General features: G+C 45.0%; 1 pseudogene; it reads left to right on the forward strand.

The window, feature by feature from the left end:
• The first annotated feature begins 3,809 nt into the window (after positions 1-3,809).
• LOC111151214 lies at positions 3,810-4,245 on the forward strand (annotated as a pseudogene).
• The last annotated feature ends 3,712 nt before the right edge of the window (positions 4,246-7,957 follow it).

Consider the following 7,957-nt stretch of genomic DNA (forward strand, 5'->3'; position numbering starts at 1 on the left):
CTTTCCCAAACTCTACCCCCGCCCTCTGCACATGCAAATAGTCTAGCTGCAATTCCCTCTCCCCTGGGCTTTCCTAACACACACTTAGCTTTATTTGTGGCTGTCCGTCTCCCCATCACAGGGCAGAGCTCTGGTCCCCCTGGTCCTCTCTGTCTTCTCCACCTTCCAGAGTGTCCACGCTGTGTGGATTCTGGGAAGTCTGCTGTCCTGATTCTCCCCGGTCTCTCCCATGGCTGCTCTCGGCCGTCCCCTTGTTCCATGAGCGGCCTTCTGAGCCTCAAGCTCCTTCCCAAGATAGGACCCGGGCCTCCATTCCACTCCCTGCCCCACCCCTGGCTTCACTCTCCTCCCCGCCGAGGTCGGCCCACAGCAATAACCACTAGTATATGACGGGGGCCAAAAATCAGTGACCTCCAAGATTTCCAGGACTGGAAAAAAGTTAATTTGACTTATTTTTTTAATAGGAAATCCTATTTGCAAGTGATACAAAATTCAAAGGGGGCAAAAGGGAAGTACAGTGGAAAGTCAGTTCCCCCACCACTGCCTCTGTCCCGGGCCCCTGAGGTCTAGCACCAGAAGCAAGCACCATCCCCAGTTTCTTTGGCCTTTTGGGACTTTTGCCCATGTGCTCACAAGCATCTCCTCTGCGTTCTCTTACCCAAAAGGCAGCCTAGGATACACACTCAACGATTATAAACTGGACATTATTCTACACCAGCACATGTAAAGCTACCCTGTTGGGGCACCTGGCTGGCTCGGTCGGTAGAACGTGCACTCTTGACCTTGGGGCTGTAAGTTCAAGCCCTGTGTTGGGTGCAGAGATCATTTAAAAATAAAGTCTTTTAAAAAAATAAAATAAAATAAAGGTGTCCGGTGGATGGCTATTTAGGCCATATCTAGGGCAAAAGATATCCTGGTAATGACTTCAGTTCACACAATGCAAGCTTATCTGTAGAATAAATTCCTAGAAGTGGAATAGCTAGATAAAGGGAAGGGGTATAATAAGAATTTTAGATACAAACCATTATTTCTTCTTTGGCCCTGATGTATGGATCCATAGCAGCCCATCTTTCCCAATTTGGCCACTTACTTCTCTAGTTGTGTGCCTGCTGGGGAAACTGAAGCAGCTACTCTCCCCCCGGCCCAACACACAAACACCCACCCATACACACCCCCATAGAACCCCAAGTTGGACAAGGACCTGAAAGCAGAAAGAAATCCAGCTTCATCAGAGTTAGGAGATGTCCCAAGGGTCCCGTGCACCTTGAGAAGCAGAGGGAAGAAGGACGTGTCTTGCCTGAAAAAGGAGAAACTAGATAACGAACACTTTCTGGGTGAAGGAGGAGCTAAGCCAGCACACTGAGGGGGCTCCATGTCAGCAAGAGAGACTGAGATCAGCTCCCAGGGTAAACTTCCCGCCAGTGCAGGAGGGGTGCTGAGGGCCAGACACCAGCAAGAACTGCAGTGACTCCTTCCTCAGGAGAGCCTTATGCCAGGATGAAAGGGGTGGTGGCCCAGCCAGGTCTGCTGGGAGGGAGAGGGCTGGAGCAAGGGATCATTTAAGCTGTTGTGCAAGGGCACGGCCTGGCCAAGGTGAAGAGCATGGGAACTGGATTAGTACCGCAGGGCCCAGAGCTTGACAGTCTTCACAGCAATCCCATGGTGGGCAAGCAAGTGTGATAAGGGGCCCCCTTTGCTGATGAGACAACCAAAGCCCAGAGAGGTTAAGACACTTGCTCAAGGCTTCACAGCCGCACCAGAACTTAAACCCAAGCCCCCAAGTCCAATGATATGGCCTCCACTGCCTTCTGGGGCTAGAAGCTTCCCAAGATAGGTCCCAGGTCTCCAACCTCGGTTCCCTCACCAACTTCTCCAGTCCCTTTACACCCTCACTCCTCCCTGCTCCCTCCCCACCAACCCCAACCGTGCAGTGCAGGGGCAGAACAGGGTGGGGACTGCTGGGCCAGGCTGCAAATCCCTCTCCTGTCCAACAACAACAACAACGCAGCAGGAGAGGAAGACAGAGGTGGGAACAGGTCCCAAACTCCCCTCTCACGTGTCTTCGCCCGTCTCAGTCCTAGACTCTCTCGTGATAGGAAAGTAGGCCAGTTTGGAATATGTCACAGATATTTTCGACATCCCCATCTGTACTATCGCTTTGCATACAGCCAAGTGGGGCAGAGCCAGAATCTCCGTGCTGGATGAGGGGTACGCCTGCTACCTCTGGGGCCTGGAGCCCAACCAGGGGCTGCAAATATGCACAGGGGACCCTGAAGGGCACTGGGCACCTGTCCAGCTGCCTGAACAGGGTGGGACAAAAGACTAGCTGTATCTGCCTTCTTCCCAGAGGAACAGAAGCAGAACAGCTGTGCGATCTATGCAAAGGATCCCGCTGCCCTGTGAGCCTGGGAATAGAGCACTGAGGAGGGAGCAATTAGTCCTGCAGGGAAAGGGGTCTGGGAAAGCTTTAGGGGAGATGTGACTGATACTTGAGCTGGGCCTTGAAAGGGGAGCAGAACTTTGCTGAGTGAAGATGCGGAGGGCTGGGGCACCTGGGTGGCTCCGTGGGTTAAGTGTCTGTCTTTGGCTCAGGTCATGATCTCAGCATCCTGGGATCCAGCTCCACATCCAGCCCCGCATCATCGAACCCCTCATCAAGCCTGCTACTCCCTCTCCTTTTGCCCCTCCCCCCATGCTTTCTCTTGCTCTGCAATAAATAAATAAAATCTTAAAAAAAAAAGAAGGCTACCTTAGCGCAAATGTTTACCACTCCATCCTCAAAAATTCCTTTAAAATGACAGAGAAAAAAAATACACTGGAGTTTTAAAGCAGATTAGATTATAATAATGGCAAAACCGAACAGAGAAGAAGAATGCATGATCCCATAAAGGAACTCACTAAAAGTGTGAATCTTCCATAAAAGAACCATAGATTTCCTGCTAATGTCAGGAACGAGGCAAGTATATCACTCTCATCATCCTTGTTCAATATTGTGCTGAGGCTCTAACTAGTGTTCTAAGGTAAGGGCCCAAGGGCATCCAGAATTGAAAGGAAGAAGTAAAAATGTCCAAGATGGCATGGATTTCTAAGTGGAAAATCTGGTGGAATCTAAAACATAGCTATTAGAACTAATATGTGTGTTTAGCAAGATTGTAAGTATAAAGTCAACATATAAAATCAATTGTATTTCTATATACTAGCAATGAACAACTGGAAATTAAAATTTAAAAAATAATACCATGTACAATAACATCAAAAAATATTAAGTACTTAGGGAAAAGACTAGTAAAGAATATTCAAGACCTACACACTAGAAACTACAAAACTTTGCTCAGAGACCTCAGTAGATGAGGAGGTATACTATGCTCGTGGATCAGAAGACTCATACTGTCAAAATGTCAGTTCTCCCCAAACTGATGTATAAATTCAACACAATCCCAGTCAAATTCATAGCAGCCTTTTTTTGTAGAAATTGAAAAGTTGATTCTAAAATTCTTGTGGAGGGGCGCCTGGGGGGCTCAGTGGGTTAAAGCCTCTGCCTTCAGCTTGGGTCATGATCCCGGGGTCCTGGGATGGAGCTCTGTGTCGGGCTTTCTGCACTGCGGGGAGCCTGCTTCCTCCTCTCTCTCTCTCTGCCTGCCTCTCTGCCTACTTGTGATCTCTGTCTATCAAATAAATTTTTAAAAATTTAAAAAAAAATTCTTATGGAAATGCAATGGACTTAGGATAGCCAAAACAATCTCGAAAAAGAAGGTGGGTGGGGGGAGTTGAAGGACACTTTCCCCTGGCTGGTGGCACGGATGCCTCCCATGGCTGGAGTTACTGTAAAAGACCTGAACCTGCAGGAGTTCATCAGAGCTCTGGCAGCCTTCCTCAAAAAGTTTGGGAAGCTGAAGTTTCCTAAATGGGTGGACTCAGTCAAGCTGCCTGAGTGTATAGATCTTGTTCTCTGTGATGAGAACTGGTTCCACAGATGAGCCACTTCCACAGAGCAGTGCCTGAATCTCTCCGGCTGCACCAGGTTGGCTCCATGACCAAGATCTATGGGGGACATCAGAGAAACAACATCGCACCCAGCTTTTCAGTCGACGCTCCAAGAATGTGGCCCACTGGGTCCTCTAAGCCCTGGAGGGGCTGAACGTTACAGACAAGAACCAAGATGGGGGCCACAAACTGACACCTCAGGGACAGAGAGTTGTGGACAGAATCTCTGGACAGATGGCGACTGCCAACAAGAAGCATTAGAACAAACGCTGGGTGGGGGTGCCTGGGTGGCTCGGTCGTTAAGCGTCTGCCTTTGGCTCTGGTCGTGATCCCAGGGTCTTGGGACTGAGCCCCGCATCCAGCTCCCTGTTCAGCAGGAAGCCTGTTTCTCCCTCTCTCACTCACCCTGCTTGTGTTTCCTCTCTCACTGTCTCTCTCTCTCCGTCAAATAAATAAATAAAACCTTAAAAAAAAAAAAAACCAGGGGCGCCTGGGTGGCTCAGTGGTTAAGCCTCTGCCTTCAGCGCAGGTCATGATCTCAGGGTCCTGGGATTGAGCCCTGCATCGGGCTCTCTTCTCAGCAGGGAGCCTGCTTCCCCCTCTCTCTGACTGCCTCTCTGCCTACTTGTGATCTCTCTCTCTGGCAAATAAATAAATAAATAATGAATGAATGAATAGGGGCACTGGGCTGGCTCAGTTGGAAGAACATGACTTTTGATCTAGGTGTCATAAGTTCCAGCCCCAGGTTGGCGTAGAGATTATAGATAGATAGATAGATGAGTTTTATTTTCTTAAGAGAATGAATAAACAAATTAGAACATGTTCATACAAAGGAACAGTACGCAGCAATAAAAAGCAATGAACAATTGAGTCACATAATAACAGAGAATTCTAAAATGATTATGCTAAGTCAAAGGAGGCAGAGAAAATAGAGTGCATTTATAGCGTTTGATTCCATAGAGATATTGGATCTAGAAAATACAAACTAATTAATCTGTAGTGACAGATAAACACATCAATGGTTGCCTAGAGATGAGAGGAGAGGGTGGGGAAGGGCAGGAGTAATAGATTAAAAAGGGACAAAGGGAAATTTTGGGGGGTGATGGGTATGTTCATTATCGAGATTTAGTGATGGTTTCACAGGTGTCCTCATATGTGAAAACTTAAACAGTACATTCTAAATATGCATAGTTTACTGTATTATCAATTGTTCTTCAATAGAGCTACAGAAAGGTAAATAAAAAGTAGCCATAATCGGATAAAACAAAAGAGTTAATCTGGGGGGAAAAAAGTGAAATTAGATATAGATTTTGGGAAAAAGCAAAATCATCTCTACATGCAGATTATATTATTATCTACTTAGAAAAGTCAAAGATTCCACTGAAGCCTTATAAATCTTATCAGCAAGTTCAGTAAAATGGCCAGTTAAAAGAAAAATACAGAAAGATCAATAGTTTTCTTTTTAACCATGAAAAACCAATTTTAAAATGTTTAAAAATGATTTTATTCATAACAGCAACTACAACTATGAAATACATAGGAATAAATTTTCCAGGGACATAGTAGAAGACTTGAGTAAAAAGAGAGATGCATGTCATTTTCTCACAACAGAAGAATACTTTGGTAAGGCTGTCAATTTCCTCAAAAGTAGTCTATATGTCCAATGCAACTTGAGTTTGAAATTCCAATAGAATTTTTTAACTGAAACTAGAAAAGATAATTCTAAAATTCATCTGGAAGGGTAAATGAGTACCAAGAGAAAAAACAATGATAAATAAGGAAAATGGGCTGAGTTGGAATTGCTTGCATTACCACTAATACAAACATACCACAAAATAGTAGGTATTATAGTAAGACTAGGACTTGTCTTCACACAGAGTAGGTGCTTCACAAACATTTGTAAAATGATCAAGTAAATCAATAAGCTAACAGATAACAAATAGCCCAGAAACAGTATCAAAACCCTTTTTCATATAGTGAATGTTGTAATAAAAATGTTTATCATATATCTCTATTAAATATGTCCTTGATGTCCAAGAACTCCTCAAAGTCAACATGCCCTAGACTGACCTAACCCTACTTCCTCCCTCTCCAAGTTCCCCATCCCTATTCCTGCTCCTCCTCCTGCTTCACAGTTCTGCCAAACCGCTCAAACAGAAAAAGTGGTCACCCTGGATTCCCTTCTCCCCCTCACGCTCTCATTCAGTTTTACTTTCTAAGATATCGGTCTCCACCTCCCACCACAGAGGAATTTAGCACACGATAAAAACAGCAAGGAAGGGACACAGTGCTGGAACAAGTGGCTATCTATGGAAAAGAAATACTTAAGTTAAATCCATATATAAAAGTGAATTCCAGATGGGTTAAATATCTTGGTACAAAGAGTTAATTAAACTATAAAACACATGAAAGAAAGGGGTGCCTGGCTGGTTCAGTTGGTGGAGCCTGAGACTCTGGACCTCAGGGTTGTGAGTTCAAGCTGCACATAGTGTGTAGAGTTTACTTAAAAAGAAAAAGAAAAGGAGCCACTGGCTCAGTCAGTTAAGCGTCTGCCTTCGGCTCGGGTCATGATCCTGGGGTCCTGGGATCAAGCCCCGCATCGGGCTCTCTGCTCAGTGAGGAGCCTGCTTCCCCCTCTCTCCCTCCTCCTGCCACTCTGCCTGCTTGTGATCTCTCTCTCTGTCAAGTAAATTTAAAAAAAAAGAAAAAAAGAAAAGAAACCATTTGAAAGAAATATACAAGGACGCTCTTTATAATTTAGGGATGGGAAGGACTTTTTATAAGACATGAAAGTCATAAACCACAAAGAAAAAATAGCAACAGATTTGGTTATAGTGAAAGCACCACAGAGTTAAAAACTGAATGCTAGATGGGGAGTATTTGCAAAATTGAAGACATAGCTGGGCGCCTGGGTGGCTCAGTGGGTTGAGCCGCTGCCTTCGGCTCAGGTCATGATCTCAGGGTCCTGGGATCGAGTCCCGCATTGGGCTCTCGGCCTGCTTCCCTCTCTCTCCCTCTCTGCCTGCCTCTCTGTCTACTTGTGATCTCTCTCTGTCAAATAAACAAATAAAATCTTTAAAAAAAAAAAAAAATTGAAGACATAGCTGAGGTTAATTGCTATCCCCATTATCCATTATCCTTTCTTCTAGCAACTGTTGTCCCCCAACCCATATCCCCTGGAAAACCACTCCTCACCTACTTCTAGGGCATGTGGTTTGATGGGTCCGGTCTGCCTCCCAGTTCCAGGATGAGGCACGTGACCTAAGCTTGACTAGTCAGGGTATTCTATCCTACCTCAAGCAAAAGGATTTGTTTAAGGCAGCGTGTGGGATCTAAATGAGGGTCAAATTAGAGACCACACTGTGACTTTTCCAGTCCCTAGGAAGAGGAGAGCTTGTGGAGAGTGCTGGAATTGCTATGGCTATCTTGACTTCACATGGAGGAGCTGATCTGAAAATAAAGCCCAAACAAAGGAAATCAAAGTCATGTACTGGTGAAAGATTTAGGAAGACAAAGTCTGGGCACCGGGACCTAGCTAGGCCTAAGGTCAGCTGCCCCTAGGAATTTAGTTATGTGAGCCAATAAAGACGTCCTGCCTTTTTTCTTCACTAAAGCTGGTTTCAGTTTTATTTCTGTCCTTTGCAAACCAGAGCAATTGTAATATTTAATCTATCCTTAAAAATATTTACTCAACTGTTGTTGAAGTGAAAAAATTTTCAGAACTATATATAAATGTTAGTCTGTTTTGTTTTGTTTTTAATTTTAAGTAGGCCCAATGTGGGTTTTGAACTCACGACCCTGAGATTAAGAGTCATATGTTCTACCAACTCAATCAGCCAGGTGCCCCTTTTCTGTTTTGAATTTAAAAATATATGTCTCCCTAGATATAGGGAGACATATATTTTATCTGTGGGGCATATATTTTATATGCCCGGGGGTTCAGTGGGTTAAAGCCTCTGCCTTCGGCTCAGGT

The sequence above is a fragment of the Enhydra lutris genome, unplaced genomic scaffold, assembly GCF_002288905.1.
Source record: "Enhydra lutris kenyoni isolate GAN:26980312 unplaced genomic scaffold, ASM228890v2 scaffoldscaffold26, whole genome shotgun sequence".
NCBI classification, from domain to species: domain Eukaryota; kingdom Metazoa; phylum Chordata; class Mammalia; order Carnivora; family Mustelidae; genus Enhydra; species Enhydra lutris.